Source organism: Sorex araneus, chromosome 1, assembly GCF_027595985.1.
Source record: "Sorex araneus isolate mSorAra2 chromosome 1, mSorAra2.pri, whole genome shotgun sequence".
Taxonomy (NCBI): Eukaryota; Metazoa; Chordata; class Mammalia; order Eulipotyphla; family Soricidae; genus Sorex; species Sorex araneus.
The window spans coordinates 371518295-371538591 of NC_073302.1; positions in this window are offsets into that span (position 1 = coordinate 371518295).

A 20297-nucleotide genomic window follows, 5' to 3' on the forward strand; every position below is an offset into this window, starting at 1 on the left:
TGCAAAATAGTGCCTTAACCTCTGTGCTATCTCTCCAGCCCTGAATTTTTTTTTTATTGTTGTTGGCATTTCTCTTGGTAATTCATAGGAAGTTCAATAGGTGTTCAGCTCAGTATGTCATTGGCCCTCCTAATTAAAAACAAACATTCAGATACTTTGTTTAAACTGTTTTCTGTCTCAAAGCTCTGTCTTGGCTGCAGTTAATAACTTCATGGTATTTTGTTTTCTACCTCTTTCAAATAGCTATTTGGTACACCGGATCATCTTAAAATTTGTTGCTGTTTCTCCAAAATTAGATTGATAAGCTGTTCTCACTTATTTACATTATTTTGATAAATTGTCTTAAATTTATTTAGAAATTTATAGCAAGGCAAAAATTTAGCAAGTTATAAAATTGTAGCAATTAAGAAAAGAAGTAGGATTAGCAAATTAAGTATGTAGCCTGGATTTCAATAACAAATAAACTGAAGTCTGAATGGTAGGTAATTAGTTCCACATTCAGTAGACATAATTAGAAAATGCCTTGGTACTTTCTGACTCAAGGGAAAACCAGGACAAGTGAAATATTTTTCCAATTCTTGTCTTAGTAAACAATTAGAAGTACAAGGTAGTTGATTCATGAAAAAGAATCATAATTTAAAATTTAAAATAAATTATTCATAAATAAAGTGACCTAGAAATTTATCATTCTGAGCAGAAGAGAAAAGTTACACACAATGTCTACTATATTAAAGAATTTCTTGTTGGCTTGCTTGTTTCGATGTTTCTTGCTTGTGTCCAGAATGGAGGAGGCTGGGTTCTCTCTTGAACACATTTCCTTTCTCTCCTCTCCCATCTTTCTAAGCAAGTTTCCTTCACTAAAAACTATCCTGCTTCAGAAAAACAAAACAACAACAGAAGGATTTCTGTTAACTCTGAAGCCCACAAAATTTTCTACAGTCTTAATTTCTTTCAGACTTGTTTATCTTTAGCCAAATAACCAGTAAGAAACAAAATTTTTGAAAGTATTTTATATGAGTGTATTTATGTGTTTGTGCAAAGGAGCCTGAACAAGTGGTGATTCTCTAAAATGAATAGTTGTACATATATATTTTAGTGTACTGTTCCAATATAAATTTACCCAATTTTTTTTCATTACTTTTAAACTTTACAAGTTAAATGACAGTGGATGAACACTATGGGAATAAAGCAAAGTTGACCCTAAATCTTCCTGGTTCTTTGCAACATGTCCTTTGAGAAATTTTGCTTCTATGGAGTGTGTTCCTTTACCTGTAACATGACATTAAATTAGGACCTGGATGATTTAAAGCTTCCTTTCACTCATAAATCCTAAATGCCATTGTTACTGCTGTCTCTAATAACTACTATATTGTTACTTATAATCCTACTTACATGTCTGTGTTAAGAACTGAAAAGTCTGAAGTTTAGTTTACTTCCCATCTATTCAGTTTGTCAGCCAAAATTTCATGGATGCTTACATAAGATAAGAGATACCTAAGTCAGAGACATGAATAAAGAAATTATCTTTATTATACTTGACAGTAATCCAACTTGGACTACTTTATAGGGAGAAACTTCCTCTCCCACCCCCCAAGACTGTAGCTTATATAAATATTCTTGAAAGGTTTATCTGGAATAAAAGCTGCAATGACTCTTGTTTACACAACGTATAGAAATGCAAGACACTTTAGAAAATTATCTCCCCATATTTGCTCATCCGCAGAGATGAGGTCAATTTAGATAAGACTTCTAATTTATACATGTACCAGATCATTACAGACTGCTAGTTTATGCAAGTGTATATAACTAGGATTTTAGGAGTCATTATTTTAACTATTCTACAATACTTGTTAATTTCATTTCATTTTTTTGGTTTTGCGGCCACAGCTGGCAGTGCTCAGCATTTACTCCCTGCTTTAATGCTCAGGGATCACTTCTGGCTGGATTTAGGTGACCATATGTAGTGTTGGGGATCAAACTTGGGTCACCCATGTGCAAGACAAGCACCCTACCCAGTGTACAATTTTGCCAGCCTTTAGTACTTCCTTATATTATCAATTTATCTTCAGAAAATTTATCCTTAAAGTGCTTACTATTTATATGGAGGCTTCTTAATATTTTTGTTGTTTTTGTTACTATTGTGGGGCCACATCCCGTGGCGAGCTGTACTATCGGCAGTGCTCTAGGAGCCATGTGATAAAGGATGGAACAGGTCCTCACATACTCAATGCATATACTCTAACACATGAGCCAAGTCCCTAGTCCCAGATTTTTTTTAGAACTAATATATGATCATATTAGCATCTAGATGTGTCAAACATGCACACATACCTGCATATGTGTGTATAGAGGTATACATGTATATATACATACATTTCTATACATAAATGCCCATATATATTAATGGCCATCAATTTTTGTAATTCTTCCAATCCATAATTTTACCTAGGTCTGTGAAATCAGGGAGGTTAGAATGGGCTCATAATATGTTCTCGTCTTATGAATGGAAAGTTCTGAAATAACCAGTAGAATGAAATAGTAGGCAGTTTTGCTAACACTGGCTTTGGTAGTCTAGGAGAAAGACTTTGCTCTTATCTGGGAACGTTGAGCATTACATAGGAATATGCCTTACAGATCTTCCAGAACTGAGACATTAGATCTTAGCTGCTACACCTCTGAAATATATCACATTTTCACCGGGGCCCTGTTGCCGCTTCCAGTTAATAATGTATTGGATAAAAGGCAGAGTCATTACCAAGCAACAGGGGCCTTTTCCTACCACTGACTTTCAGGTGAAGGGTCTCTAGTAGATCTTTAAATTACACAGCAACCCAGGATGCCTTCCTATTTTCTTCTGCATCAGATTTATATTGGTTTTGAACGCCTTACCCTGTCTCCCCTGTTTCCTCTCAGACATTCTTTAGTGAAAACATTACACGCTAATCATGTTTCATTGTCTGCTGTTGGACAGTGTAACAGATCACTGGCTGTTAGTGGGATACAGAGGTAGTGGGGACTATTTTAGCTATTTCATGGCTATTGGGAATCAGTGACAAAGCCTGGGAAAAAAGAATGAATAAGCCAAATTCTTACTAACAACCTGAAACCGGAACCAACCCTCTGGGTTTCTGTTTTGCAAGAGCTTCCCTCCCTATGTTTCATCCTGTGGAGGAGGAGCACCAGTGTTGCCCTTGAGAGCATCCCTGTGGCTGATTGCAGTACAAGCACTAGCATGTTATTTCACTGTACCACTGTCATCTGTTGTGCATCAATTTGCTCCAGCGGGCACCAGTAATGTCTCCATTGTGAGACTTGTTACTGTTTTTGGCATATTGAATACACCACGGAGAGCTTCTCAGGCTCTGCCATGCGGGCGAGATATTCTCAGTAGCTTGCCAGGCTCTCCGAGAGGGATGGAGGAATCAAATCCGGGTTGGCCTGTGTGCAAGGCAAATGCCTTACCCTCTGTGCTTACTGTTCACATAGTAGGTGCTCAATTCATATTTGTTACATGAAGGAAAGTATTACACTCCAATTCCTCTTTTTTTGTTTTTTATAGTCATACTCTAACACCTATTGTACAAAGGTCTTACTCCTGGCTCTGTCTTTGAAGGCCTCGGAGAAACACGTGTGGTACCCGGGATTGAATCTGAGTCTAGCTGATGCAAGGCAAGTTGCCTGCCTGCTCTGCTATTTCTCCGGCCCTTTGTTTTATTTTATTGTTCTCTCTCCAAAAAGTCCTTAACTAAGTTACATCTCATATTCAGTGAAAAAAGTCATGGGAAAGAAGTAGAAACTTGGAGTTATAGAAAATTATCCCAATTCATATAATACTAGCATCTGAATCTTCTGGCAAATGTCAAGGCTCACAATATTGTTAAATGAATCCATCAGATTGGGACCATACAGCTTTGAGATGTATGTTCTGTTTTTATAACCCAGAGGTTAATATACCTATTTCATCACAGGGGTCACAAGTGGTGGGAGGATTAGGTAAGGCATTTATAAATGTATCAAGTTAGTACTGGAAGTTTGTATTTTATTGTATGAAGTATATGGCTCATCCATTTCCTCCTTTAAAAAATTATGAAGAAAATGGGAAAGAAGCCATTTCATTTTTAAATCACTCATTAATTCTAGCAAGCTCTGAAGCAGCAGTTTATTTCGGTCCTCTTATTCAATTGTTTGATTTTTCCCTTCATTGCCCTGGAGGCTGTGGCTTGGGGTGCTGGCATACTGTTTATTGCTCCACGCAAGAAAAACAAATGAAAACATGGAGAGGGCTGCCAAAGTGCCTTCGTGGGTGTAGTCAGCCGATTAAAGAAAAGCCAAGAGAGGTATTGTTTTCATCCAGCCAAATGTTGGAGATTCTGTATATTTTGCCAATCCACATGTGACAGGAGAGAGAATATGTGTGCACAGCATAGATTGGAGTTCCTTTGTTAGTTGTCTCTACATTTGAGTTTGATTTATTTCAAAATATGGAAAACCTGTACCTCCAGCTCATTTAAAAAACAAATGGTGAAAATGTCTTTGTTTTCACTGGGAACTTTTGAGAAGCCAACCTGGGCCAGACATGACTAAAGCCCCATCTCCCCATCCTCAAAAGAAAAGACTTTGACCAACTTTATTGTTTTACACTATTTTAAAAAAGTCTTGAAAAAGACTGTGTAACAATATAAATCTTTTTTTTTTTTTTTTTGCCTTTTTGGGTCACACCTGGCGATGCACAGGGGTTATTCCTGGCTCTGCGCTCAGAAATTACCCCTGGCTGTGCTCAGGGGACCATATGGGATGCTGGGAATCGAACCCGGGTCGGCCGCGTGCAAGGCAAACGCCCTACCTGCTGTGCTATCACTCCAGCCCCAACAATATAAATCTTTTAAAAATTCCTTTTTATGCATCATCAGCAAGATTCAAAGAGATAAGATTGCAGTAAGAGGTAAGACTCCTACACCTACATTCAAAATGGACTTTAAATTCTTTCCATAGAGTTTATAGAAAGAACTCTAACCATAAAAGTGACAACTCCAATCGCATAAAGATTAGTATGGTTCTACAAACCATACTGAGGAGTTGAGATCAGTTCTTCTTCAAGACATATTTATAATTGCCACAAAGTTAAAGAACTTTACATTTAATTCATCATGTACATATATATTTTTAACTAAAACTATTTTCTGTGAATCTTGGTTTCAATGTCCATGTCCTGTTTGAGGTTATCTAATGTTGTTCCAAGAAGCCCAGCTTAAAAGTTGAAATCATTAACTTGAAATCATTAACCTGATGGCTTCAGGTTATTCAGAGATTAATATGAACACATCCAGAAATTTATTTGCTTTCATTTATTTGGATATACCAAATATCCAAATATATTCAGATTTCTTATAGAAGGAAATTTACTGGCTTTCCGCCCCTTCTTCCTCTAGAACATTTATGCTCCTTATATTTAGCAAGTATCTTCTCTTGACCAAGATTTTTAGGCACTGGAATTATATCTGGAAACCGAACTGACACAATTTTCCATCCATGGGGGTCAATTTTCACTTTAGCATGGGTATAAAATATAACTAAATTATAATGATATAATTTAGTTGATCAGACATAAAACATGATAATTATTGTGGTGGGGGGAGTGTAATGGGGCAAAAGGTTTGTCCACATGGTGATGATCAGTTTTATTTAAGAGTGGGGACTCCTCTAAAATGCTTAGGCGGGCAAGAGGCCATTTCTCGCCATATAGGATCTAACTGCTAGGCATTAACTAAGGCCAGTGAGTTGATGCTGCTCAGAGCCAGTGTAACTGGGACCTCTGGGGCCACCCCAATAGAGATTGGGAATTTCTAGGATTACACCTGGCAGTTCTGGGGCAATGTGATGCGAGGGATTGGACTCAGGGCCTTCTGCCAGCCAGATGTGCCCTTCAGCTTTTTTGAGCTATCTCTTCTGACAGTTGTGAGTTTAAATGGGTTAATTAGAAGAGGCCTGACTGGCAGTTTGATTTGGAGCAAGTATTAAAGGAACAAGACTAGAGGAAGAACATTTCAAAGTTAGGGCATAGTGTGATGTTCTGGGTTTCTGATTTCTTTGTGACTGTGGCAGAATGAGAGGGGGAGAGAAATGATGACTTCAGATAAAGGGGTTATTTATTTTGTATTTTTGGTATATAATCTTGACCAGTAATTTAGACTTAAAAAACTAGTATGAGATTAAGAAAGGTGTGCATCACTTCAAACTTACAAGGGGATTTTACAAGTTTCTGATAGCAAATTAACATTTTATTTATATTGAATGTTTTATGTCTGATCAATGTATTTTGTTTACATCCATAGAGATTTTTATTACAATGCTTCACATGTTAATTCAGATATTTATTAATTTTAATGTGATTTTATTTATTAATTCAGATACTATCTTCTAACATAAAGACAGCATTATCTTTCTTAGAATAAAATGCACATTTTTAGACCTATTCGATATTTTTCTTAAATTTGTCTGAATTTTTCTCATTCTTCCTAATGTCTACAATTGCAGTTACCTATATAAATTTTATAAATTAATTAAAATTAATATAAATTTTAGATGTATTGGCATAGATTATTTATTATATTTTTAAAATGTATATGCCTTTAAGAGCTATATAGTTTTAAAAAATACTTTGCCAGTTCATCATTGATTTACAGTTCTGTGTCAATGAACTGTACAGGAATTTAGCTCTGTTCTTCTACATGCATTTATGTGTCACCACCTCCGTAATAAATACATTTTTAAAAATGAACTCTCTCACATGTGGGGTTAAAAAGAAACATAATAAGGGAACAATAAATGGTCAGAATCATTGAATTTGGAGATTTTGTCCTTCTATCAGAGGCTACAGGGAAGGGGTCCTTGGGGAGGGATCTTGGGACACTGGTGAAGGGATGTAGGCTCTCTCATGATGGGTGTGGTACTGAAATGATGTATGCATAAAAAATATGATTAATATGTTGCAAATCTGATGCTTCAATAAAAGGGGGAAAAAGTAGAAAGAAACTATTGTGTAAGGAATAAAAGGTGTGTAAGAATAATTAGACTACTAGTTATATTAAGGATAAAAATACTTAAAATGTGAAGTATCACATGAAATATGTCTTCAAAATGTTGGTTATTGATTTTTAAAATATTCATGGACTTTCAACTGGTGTAATTAAGATAAATTCCGTTACTCCTGAACTGGAGTGATAGCACAGTGGGTAGGGCGTTTGCCTTGCATGCGGCCGACCCAGGTTCGATTCCCCCATCCCTCTTAGAGAGCCCGGCAAGCTACTGAGAGTATCCCGCCCGCATGGCAGAGCCTGACATGCTACATTGGTATTCGATATGCCAAAAACAGTAACAACAAGTCTCACAATGGAGATATTACTGGTGCCCTCTCGAGCAAATGGATTAATAATGGGATGACAGTGCTACATTACTCCTATTTTAAAAAATGTTATAGTAGCTTCCATGTGTCAATTTCTAATTATTGTATCTTCCAAAAGTTTAAATTATTGATCACACGTGCTTTATGTGCTTTGTCATAAATCCATAAGATTATGGATTTATGGATTAGTTAAAAATCCATAAATTTATCTCTCTTGATATTGACTATTATAAAGATGCCAAGTGACTTAATAGCATACTGAACTGAATATGTAACTTAAAATCCTTATCACAACTAAGTGACAAAAGAAATATACATTGGGGGTGACTAGAAATGTTTTTATCTTCCCATGTATAATCTCTAAATTGATCTGATCTGGCCCCAAATTCCAATAAGGACAACTTTTGATCCTCATGATGACAGTTTTCTAGTGATGCTGATTTGATCAGTGATTGACAGCTATCCAAGCTGAAATAATAATGTTCTGTTTCGAAAGAGCTAGGGATGTAGAAACAGAGACTGAATTACTATATTATATGGAGAGTTGAACTGTAAATTCATAGAGAGTAGAGATAATGTCAGAAAAATAACTAGCTAGATTCTTGTGCAAGCTAAAATTACCGACAATCAAAATGAGGTCCTTGAAAAGAATGCTGTTGTTCTTTGAGGAGATGATAGATTGTATATCCCCAAGAGAAAAGGGTTTGAGAGACTGGCTGCCAGCCAGAATTCTACTTCATATACGGTCTGGATCTATTTCCTGCTCTTGGCTTTCATGACAGTATTCTTCTCTTTATGATAAACATCCTTTTCATCTGAATCCTTTTGAGGGGGTTCTGTTTCTTGCAACCAAAGAGTTCGTTACTATTGTTAGGAACTGGTTATTGTAAGGAATAAGTAAGCTTGTTGCATTGTTTAAGCTTGCCTTTCAAATATTGTTTAAGTATGATAGAATGGTACTCAGATTTCTGAAATCCTTCACAGATATAACTAAGGCATTGCTCTCTCTTTTTTTTAATTGTATATCCTGCTGACTTTACAGTTACTTTCAAGAGTGTATGGCATGTTCACTACTTTGGGAAAATATCTAATCTTGTAATTGACTTTCTGTAGAAGTGCATTGGTCTGATTGCTTTAGTAATTTGAAAACAGAACAACTTTTCTTCAATCTCCTTTCTCTCTTTTAACTCCTCACATCCATTTTATCATAACAGAGTGGTCAAAGTATATGGAGAATGCTAATGAGAGAAAAAGTTTTGTACTTCATTTATTTTTAAAACTTTAAAAATGATGTGACAAAAGCTTACTTACTGCTCATATCTTTTAAGTAAAAAGAAGTCTACAGATAGGGTTAACATACAAGTTGTCTAATAGGGAACTTTTTTTAATTTTAACTTTTTCAATTGAGTCACTATGAGATACACAGTCACAAAACTGTTTGTTCATGCTCAGTTTCAATCATACAATGATTCAACACCTATCCCTCCATAAGTGTCCATTTCCCACCATAATGACTCCAGTTTCCCTCCTGCCAAGCCTGCCTCTCTGTCTCTCTGTTTCTTGTCTCTCTGGTCCTCTCTCTCTCTCTCTCTCTCTCTCTCTCATTTCTCTCCGTGTCTCTCTCTCCCTCACTCTCTCCCTTTCTCTCCTTTCCTTCTTATCTCCTCTTCTGGGCAGACAGCCATGGGTGACTTGTAAGAGCAGAACCAGGAATAAGTCCTAAGTACAGGCAGATGTGCACCTTCCTCTAAATAGCACTGTAGCACTATCGTCCAGTTGTTCATTGATTTGCTTGAGCGGGCACCAGTAACATCTCCATTGTGAGACTTGTTGTTACTGTTTTTGGCATATCAAATACTCCACGGGTAGCTTTCCAGGCTCTGCCGTGTGGGCGTGATACTCTCGGTAGCTTGCCGGGCTCTCCGAGAGGGATGGAGAAATTGAACTCGGGTTGGCCGCATGCAAGGCAAACGCCCTACCCGCTGTGCTATCACTCTAGTCCTTCCTCCAAATAACAAAATAAAAAAGAATATATTAAGGAATTTACCACTCATTAACTTATGTACCAAATAAAGGGTATCAAAATAAAGTAAGAACTAAGTGGTCTGAAGAGACATCAGCAATAGTTTAATGCTAATAGGAAACATTAACATCCTACACCCATCATTGGACATACCAACCAGACATAAAACCAAAAGAGTAGCAATAACCTTAGGTGAAGAGATCAGAGAGTTGGGTATAATAGACATTTACGAAGAAAAGCCAAATACCTGTGCCCATAATGTTGTAGAAGGAGAACCCTAGAGCATTATGGACATTCCTAGGTTTAGCCCACAGACTGGAGTACAGACAGTTTCAGAGTTATGAATATTGAAAAGCATGTCAACTGTCTTTTGGCACTACATGGAATAATACTGCAAACCAATCATAAAAAGAAATCTTCAAAAACATCTCAGGCCTTCGGTGATTACAAAGCCATGTTATTTAATTTTATTGGGTTAATAAGGAAATGAAAGGGGATGTAAATTTGGAGTGGGGTCTTCAATGCTTATTTCCATCCAGGAGGTCCAGGTTTAATCCTCAACACCTGGAGCACTACTGAGACCAAGTAACCCCGAGTACCACTGTGTTGTATGGGTCCAAATCCCTCTTCCCAATTTTTTTTTTCTGGAAAAATTGGAAACAAGCTATCAGAACATACCAGCTATATTAAAAATTTTTTTAAAAAGAACTTAGAAGGAAATTCATATACTAAAACCTTACATTAGTAAACAAGAAAAATATTAAACAATCTAGCCTCCCATCTTAAGGGTCTATACAAAGAAGAATAAATGATACTCAAAAGCAGTAGAGGGGGCTGGAGCAATAGCACAGTGGGTAGGGCATTTGCCTTACACTCGGCCGACCCGGGTTGGATTCCCAGCATCCCATATGGTCCCCTGAGCACTGCCAGGAGTAATTACTGAGTGCATGAACCAGGAGTAAGCCCTGTGCATCGCCAGGTGTGACCCAAAAAGAAAAAAAAAAAAGCAGTAGAAAAGGTTCGGAACAGTACTATACCAATAGGGTATTTGCCTAGGACATGGCAAACCTGAATTCAATCCCTGGCATTTCATATGGTCCCCAGAACCTCCCAAGAGTGATTCCTGTGTGCAGTACCATGAGTAACTCCTGAGCACCTCCTGGTATACCCCATCCCCAATAAAAACACAAAAAATCAGAAGAAAGGAAATAAACTTATAGCAGAAATAAAATATATAAAAGACAATACAATAGATAAGTGTAACCAAGAACTACTTGTTTTAAAGAGTAAAGAATATTAACAAGCCCCTAGGTAGGCTCACAGGGAAAAGAGAAAACATGAATAAATAGAATAAGAAATGAAAAGGGAAAAGGTGCAACATAAACATGAAGGATAGTATGATGACCTACAGGGATAAATTAGAGGAAAGAAAAGAAGGTGTGAGAATTAAACAAACCATCCAACATTGAAGGTCCTCCTATTTCTCATGAGGAATAGAAAATCTGAACTCCAAGTAAGGAAATTGAAACAGTAATCAAAAGTCTCTGTCAAAAATAAGCCCAGGTCCAAATACTTTGACTAATGAATTCTGAAAAAATATCAATGTGACATATCACCTATTCTTGATATATTCCAAAATATTTTAAAAGAAAAAATATTCCAAATATTTTCTACTAGGCCAAAATCACCAATTATGCTGGTACCAAAGTAGACCCAATTAAAAATACTTAACAAATCTTAGCAAACCAAATTTAACGATATGTTAAGAGTATTATTCATCATAACCAAGTAAGATTTATTCTAGGAATATAATAATGGTTCAACATACTCAACAGTAAGTATCACATGCACATGTAAAGAAAAGGAAAGTTAAAAATCATATGTTAATAGATGCAGAGAAAGCTTTTAACAGTATTGACATTTTTTGGTTTATTTATTTATTTATTTATTTATTTATTTATTTATTTATTGCTTTTTGGGACACATCTGGCGATGCTCAGGGATTATTCCTGGCTCTGAACTCAGGAATCACTCCTGGCGGTGCTTGGGGGACCATATGGGATGCCGAGGATCGAACCTGGGTCAGTCGCGTGCAAAGCAAACGCCCTCCCCGCTGTGCTATCACTCCGGCCCCAGTATTGACATTTTTAATGAAAACTGAATAAAATGAGGATAGAAGTAACAATATTTATGAACCAGAGAGGTAGTTAAGTGGGTAGGGTGTTTGCCTTGTACATGGAGTGACCTGGGTTTGAGCCCTAGCACTGCATCTCATCCTTTAAACTCCACCAGGAGTGACCCTGGAGTTCAGAGTCAGGAGTAAGCCTTAGCACCATAGAGTGTGACTCACCCCACAAAAAAAGAAGTGACATTACTTAGCATCAAGACTGACATTTAGTCCCCAACTAATACTATAACCAATGTTGATAAAGAATTTTCTAAAATATTAAGCACAGACAAGGATGTCTGCTCTCACTATTATTCAACATACTCAAAGTACTCAGTTTTGGTCATAAAAATTAGGCAAGAAAAAAATAAAGGGATCCAATTTAGGAAAGAATTTAAATTATTAGTATTTGAGAATGGAAGTATTTATACATATATTAATTTATGTTAAATATTTATATATGCATATATACATATATTTAGAGGCTACAGAAAAAAATGACTAAAAGCAATGCGCGAGTATAGTGAAATGGTGGATGGCCACAAAACCAGAATGCAAAAATCTGTTGCATTTCCATAGGCAACAACAAACTCAAGAGAAAGAACTCAATAAAATAAAATAATCTCATTGAAGACGATATAACTCACTAGGGAACTCATCTGGCCCAGGACTTTTGTTCTTATAACTGCATTAAAAAAAGAATCAAATACCCAGGAATTAATGAAGCAGTGAAATACACAGAAAAAACATTAACTCACTATTAAAATAAATAGAAGAAGACATGAGGAAATAGAAAACTACTTCCATTTCATGGGTTCGGTTTCACTGTTTCACCATAATTGACCATTCTAGGATTAGGAAAATTAGCATTGTTAAAATGACAATTTTACCCAAAGCATTACCCGATTAAATGAAATCTCTACCAAAATTCCAATGGCATTCTTACAGAACATAAAACAAATACTACTAAAATTTTTATGGAACCACAGACCCCTTGAATAGACAAAGAAATCCTGAGAAAAAATATAATAAGAATCCTCAGGATAATCAAAACAGTGTGGTGCAGGCATAAAAGCAAGCTCACAGACAAATAGGAGAGAATTGAGAACCCAAAAGAAATCTGCATCTTCATATATACAGACATTTGATAGAGGATCCAAGAACATAATGTGAAGAACAACAAAAAATCTTCAAATGGTAATGGGAAGGAAAGCATAACTATATGCAAACAGCATATATTACTCGCATGTACAAAATGTTAGCTCAAAATAGATTAAAATGTAGAATAGTATGTCCAAATCTAAAAATGCATCACAGAAAGCATAGATAAACAACACCATGATATTTGTTTCAGTAGTCTTTTCAATTATTTGACTCTGTTGAAAAGGAAAATGAAAGCAATAAAATAAAATAAAGGAATGTATCAGACTAAAAATCTTCTGCACTGTGGGAGAAACTCAGTAGAACAAAAGCATTATACTCAATGGGAAAAATTATCTGCACAATATATGTAACAAAGGGCTAGAATTTAGGTTATCATACATACACACACACATACACACACACACACACACAAACCAGCACCTCATGGGGATAAGAATTGAACACACACTTTCTCAAAGGAGATATATTAGATGTAAAATAGCATATGAAAAAGTACTCAGCATTATTGATGGAGGGAAATGCAAATAAAACAAAAAAAATAAGCCTTACTATGAAAGTAGCCTATTAAAAACCCAGAAACAATTAAGTGCTTGTAAACATGTACATAGAAAAGAAGCTCTAATGTAATATTGGTAGGAATTTAAACAGTTTTGGTCTGTGAAAAGCAGTATGACTATTACTCAAAAGATTAAAAATGTAACTATCATACAATCTAGCAATTGTTTTAGAATAACAACATGCACAGCCATGTTCATTGCAATATTTATTGTATTTTTATTCTCTTCAAGACTTGGGAATCAAGTGCATAGCATCAGATTAGGGGTCGACTGTATATATAAATTATTTAATATATTCACAATGGAGTATTACTCAGCTATAGGGAAAGATAAATTCTTGCCTTTTCCTAAACCATGGATGGCACAGCGGAGTTTCTGCTAAGTTACAGGTTGAGAAAGAAATATGGTCTCACTCATATGTGATATTAATCAAGAAACAAAATTAGGAAACATACACGATCCAATAAAAACAAACCCTTAGACTATGGCAACAGAGCTGAGGTGATTGGGGATGGGGCTGTGTTGGAGGATTATTGGCACTTTGCTGATGGGTGCGGTGTGGTAACATCATGCTTCTAAAGCATAAAAACATTTATAGTCTTACAAACCAATGACAAACAAAGAAATCAAAATACGTACTTCTGGAAAGGAGGAAAGGACAAATAATGTTATGTTGGTCTTTTTGGAGGCCACCACCCAAGCATGCTCACTGGAATCACTGGAATCACTTGGCCAACTGAGATGGATGATTCACTGTGAGGGCCTGAGGATGCAGTGATGGCTGGCCCTGCAGTGCCAGGATCACCAGAGCTACAGCTGTAGACCAGCAGGTCACATCCAGCCATGTGCAGGGCTGCCAGGGTTGCACAGGGGGATACTCAGTGAGCCATGCTGTGTCAGGGATCAAGTTGGAGTGGAATGTAAAGCCCTGGGCTGTCTCCCTGGCTGAGAACTAAACACGTTTTAATCATCATTATCCAACCATTGTATTAGTGCTATTATAGAAATAGTTATGCTTTCTGAAATGAATAATAAATGAGTTGTTTGGAAAATAATGTTTATAGTATAGTAATATTTATCATCAGTCTTTTTATTATAACATTGTAAAAGGATATTATTGTTCTTTAGCCTATTGTTTAATTTGCAATTCTATGATATTATGACTATTGGAGGGAAAGATATTTTGACCTAAGTTCTGGCAATTATATTTCTACATATTATTTTATTCTAAGGAAAGCTATGTTCAACTCTAAAAGTCAATAGGAAAAAGACCTTTAAAACTTTCAATGAGTTATTATAATTAAAAAGAAACATGCAATACTAATATGCTCTAATCAAATGCAATGCTATATAGAATTGATCCACATAACAAATGAATACTATTTTGAGAAGAACAGAAGTAATTAAAGGCCAGAGATATTTGAGATTAAATTAATTTAGTAATACCATAATAGCAATGTTAAATTAATTTAATAACTCAATAATAGCATTTAATTCTGACAAAGTAGTCACTAAAATAACTTCAACATGTAAAAATTATTGCAGGGACAAAATTAATTGCAATAATATGAAACTGGACAGAAACTTATATGAAAAATTTGGTAAAAGCAGTAAGTTTAAATGGACTGATAATCATCTTTGAGAAAAAGTGATTTTATTCATGCAAAGGCAACTCTAATTTTATAATATTCAGAGACCTCCCATTATATGCTCAGAGGGGCTAAAGGCCTCTCCTGGTGATATTCAGGCTTTTTTTTATTTTGGGGTCACTCGCAGTGGTGCTCAGGATTACTCCTGTCTCTGCACTCAGGATACCTCCTGGTGATCTTTGGAGGACCATCTGTGGTGCTGGGGATCAAACCCAGGTTAGATCTATGCAAGACAAACATCCTACCCACTGTATGATCATTCCAGCCCCTCCGTCTGGCTGGAGGGGCCAGATAGTTAAAACTTCACCCAGTGATTTATACTGCTTGTGCCTTACAATGCTGGAAGTCACCAGGGACACCCAGACGTGTTTGGGGATCATACAGTGCCAAGGATCACAAGTGGAGTCTTTTAAATGTCAGGCATGCACTCTAGTCTTTTGAGATATCTCCTTGATCCTCAAGTCTATTAATTTTTAACATCTAAAATCTATTTAACCAGTAATCATACTGGTTTTTTTTTTTTGAAGTATAGGAAGCAAGCCCAAATAGCTCACATTTTGTTGTGAATGAAATGAGTTCTAAGGAAATTATGCTAAACCCTCCCAGCACCACCATCAGTGGGTGACGATGAGAGAACATTAATAGGGACATTTAACTTCTTGTATTTGTACTTAAGAAAATGCAAAAATGCGTTAAGTTACATTTGTTTTTATTCTTCACTTTTGTTTAAAATTGAAATAACGATTCCAATTTCACATTCCAGAGGTACAGTGATTATTTTGTGTTGTATTTTCCCTCATTTCCTCATGTCTTTCCACTGATAATTTTTCATCATATCCATTTCTTCTGCACCCCTCCTTTAGTTTTTCATTTTTCCTTGTTTAAATGTTTTGTAGAGAGGAGATAAATAATTCTCGTAACTGATGAACCCTTTTGAAATTGTCTCCAGTTCCTGATCTACAATATAATGATGTTATAATATCTTTTCTATTCACTTATTGCTTCTGGTTAAGTATATTCAATTCTAAAAATCACCAATAAATGAAAGAGCCTTGGAAAAATCAATAAGGAGCTGGAGTGATAGCACAGTGGGTAGGGCATTTGCCTTGCACGTGGCCAAGCCGGGTTCAATTCCCAGCATTCTATATGGTCCCCCAAGCACCGCCAGGAGTAATTCCTGAGTGCATGAGCCAGGAGTAACCCCTGTGCATCACCAGGTGAGCTCACCCACCCCACCAAAAAAAAGAAAGAAAAAAAGAAAAAATCAATAAGCATTTTTGGAGTTTCAAATTTTTGTTTCCACATACAAGGAGTTTGAAAGTCACCATGTGATCTCATCAAGTAAAATACTGAAAAGAATACAGAATGAGTAATTATTCTGGATTCATGAGAAAGGGGAGAATAGGAAGTAACTTCCCCATCTACTCCCTCTCTGATTCCAATATTGAAGACAGATAGGTCGCAGGCAGGTGTCACAGATTCCTGGAGCAGAGCCTCAGAAGTAGAAGCCAGCCAGTAAAGGTAAACTGTATTCAGGGTAAGAAAACCTGATCTGTGAGCAGAACAGTGGGACCAAATCTAAAGGTTAAAACTACCAGAGGCCCCTGTTATAGGGAACCGATACAACATGGTGAGATTTAACACTAGGAGCTTGGCTAAATTATCACAAAAGTTATTGGAGAAAATTCACATCCTGCTTCTGGCAGTGGGAAGAAAAAGAAACCAGACCAAGAAATTTAGAGTTGGACTTTCTCGAGCCTCGCCTAACTGCGAGCACCCAACCATTCCTGACTTTCAGTGCCCCTTCCCTTCCCTTTTGCTGTTCCTTTTCATTACAGATAGTGACTGGAGTTTCCCTACTCAGCTTTATCCCTGAAGATGTCCTGAACCAATTTAGTGGGAGGGTATAGATAGAAAATCAAGCAATTGCCATTCTTCCCATGCTACTGGAACCACGTCCCTTTGCTCAAAGCAAAATGCCCTCTGTTTTTGTGTCTTTGTTCATCTAATGATGTGGTTGCTGCCCCTGTCACCACAAGCTTGCTTGGAAGTAGAGCCAGAGGGAATTCTTTTTAAAATAAGGATTTTTCCTCCTTAGTGTCAGGACAGACCATCACCTCCCCACACCCCCACTCCACTTTGGATGAACCAAAAATAAATGTTTTCTCTTGGAACATTTTTCTCTTGGAACATTTTTTTGTCTATGTGGAGTGTCTAATTCAGTATTCTTTTCAAGTTTATCTTTGGAGATACCAAGGAAAAAGAGAATTGAGAGATGTATTGTTGTTCCTTGGTGAATTACTTTCTGCTTTCCTTCCATTTCCAGTCTTGACTATCCTTAGTACTCCCATAGCCGTTCCTTGTACCCTTGGTTTCTGCATGGATGCGGAGACACACTGTAGCTTGTTTATTCCACCTTGACAATAACCAACCATCTTTAAAGATTCAAGAACATAATTATTTTTAATATAACACTATTTCAGTTAAGAAAAATATCCCTGAGGATTTCAACTGTAATTATTCAGGAGTTAGTGTTTGTCTTCTGTCTGCAGGATAAATGAAAATAAAATAGACATAGAATGGGAGTGTTAGTTCTTCAGAAAATGCACACTAAACTTAGACATCACATATTCATAACTTTGTAATTAAAATGAATAACCGTAGATACATTCATTGAGTTAGACTTTACAAGTTAATAGATTAATGGAAAACAAAATAGCATCAAATCAATGAAAAATAAGAACTGTTTTTATGCTTTAGGTCATCAGGTATGAACACAAGAGAAAGTTAGGGAGTATTAGTCAATGTAGCATTTGCATTTATTGTTTTATCTTCTTTAAAAATATTTTTATTCTATTTGTGATATGACTGATAGTTCTTAAGGTTTACTTCTAGCTCTGTGCTCATGGATCATTCCTGGCTCTATTTTTATGTTTTAAGACTCATATTTTCTATAGCAATTTTAGATTCACTCCAAAACTGTGAAGAAGGTATAGATGTTTTCCATATAATAGCTTCCTCCACTTTCACATTCCCTACTAGATAATATGTTTGCAAAAATTGCTCTACACAAATACACCATTTTTATCCACAGTTTATAGTGTTCTTTAAATCTTATTATTGCTATTGTAGAGAAATTTTTAATATATCTATATGTGGAATGCTTTTATTTAAAAACACTTCAAATTTCAATAAAAAGCTACTTAACCTAAGGTAAAACTTACCTTTCAACTGCTGAATTAAGACACAGATGTATAACTTTTAGCTTATATGCATATATAGTCTAGGTTTTAAAACTTCTTGACAATAGTAGTATATTTCCAATTCAATTTTTTTCAAATTTAAAGCTATCTTTGATTTGTAAAAAAAACTCATAATTGGTGAAATTTCTCTCTCTGTCTCTCTCTCTGTCTCTCTCTGTCTCCTTCTGTCTCTGTCTCTGTCTCTGTCTCTCTCTTTTCCTTTTATAAAAAAAATTAAAGCAAGTGCCAATTTGCCTTTACAATGGAAATGCGAACACTATTCAAGGAATGTCAAGGTTTGAATTTTAGTAGATCACGATCATGATCATGATATCCTATTAATCACCGATTTCTCAGGCGGGCTCAGTAACATCTCAGTTCGTCCTTTCCCTGAAGTCTTAGAAGTCTATCTCGACTTGGCCCTCCTAACCATGTTGCACTGGGGGCTCTTCAGGGGAATGAGATCCAGCTTGTTACTGGATTTTGCATATGAATACACCATGGGAAGCTTGCAAGACTGTCCCATGTGGGCAGGAAACTCTCAGAGGATTGTCAGTTTCTCCCAGAGGGAGAAGTAGGCAAAAGATATCTTTAAAAAGATAACTTTAGCAGAAATAGGTCAAATTTGTGGGTCAGTTATTTAACTTGAACCTGTAATTCCTAATCGTTGAAATGGAGACAATAAGCATTGTCTTGTAGTGCTATTACAGGGTTAGCAATAGTCAAGAAATGGGATTTGATTGTTGGATGGGAGTCTGTTGGCCTACAATTAATGTCAGTTATTTGAAACATCACTTAACTCTGCTACTCACAGATTTAATTTTCCCAAAGGAGAAATCAACTCACTTGACAGATGTTCTTTAGTCTCTCATCCAAGAAAATTTTATTGCAATATGTATTTACATACTTGAGTGATTTTCTTCCCTTAAAAGCAAAATTGAAGTGGTTAGGGAGATGGAGATAGCTCAAGTGGTGAAACACATGACTAGCACGTGTGAGGCCTAGTTTAATCCCTGGAACTGCATGATGCCTTCAGCAGGTCCGGTTGTAGAGGCCCTAACGCTCCATTAACACTTCAGGGCTTGAGCATTGAACCATTAGACCCACACCACTGACCAGTCATTTCTGGGTGGGCCCCAGGCTCCCAAAGCAAAGCAGATATGGTCCCTATTAAAATGAAAGCAAAAAAAAAAAACCAACAAACAGGCAAAAACAAAACAAAAACTTTGCCAATTGAAAACGAAAGTTATATTTAAAAATTTGGGGGTGGTTCTGGGGATACAACCCAGGGCCTCATATCTGAAGGTAGCACTTTACCTCCAAACTACATTCTTGACTCCTGAAAACTCTACTTTTAAGCTTAAAAATTGCATAGAAATTATCTTACTACTAGACTTCAATGTAACTTAGATTTTTAGATCAGATTTCAAAATATGGTAAGAGTGGTGATAGATATTTCGGGATAAATTTTTCAGCATTAAAAAATTTTTGTTTCACCATCAATAATGCTCTTATTGCTCTGAGCATCACCGGGTGTGACCCAAAAAGAAAAAAAAATCATGGTGGGGCTGGAGTGATAGCACAGCGGGTAGGGCATTTGCTTTGCATGAGGCAGACCTGGGTTTGATTCTCAGCATCCCATATGGTCCCCTGAGCAATGCCAGGGTTAATTCCTGAGTGCAGAGCCAGGAGTGACCCCTGTGCCGGGTGTGATCCAAAAAGCAAATAATAATAATAATAATAATTTAAAAAATCATGGTTTATAAAATACTTTTTATTATATAAGTATTCATTTTAAGTTTAACTTTTGCTTCTTTTTTGGGGGGGAGGTCACACCCGGCAATGCTCAGGGGTTACTCCTGGCTCTGCACTCAGGAATTACCCCTGGCAGTGCTCGGGGAACCATATGGGATGCTGGGAATTGAACCCGGGTCAGCCTCGTGCAAGGCGAACACCCTACCTGCTGTGCTATCTCTCCAGCCCCTTAAGTTTAACTTTTCTAAGATTTTAGAGTTTCTACCCTATTTTTATTATGGAAACTAATCTAGCATATTTACTTTTAATTTAAAACACATACATATTAAAAATCATGA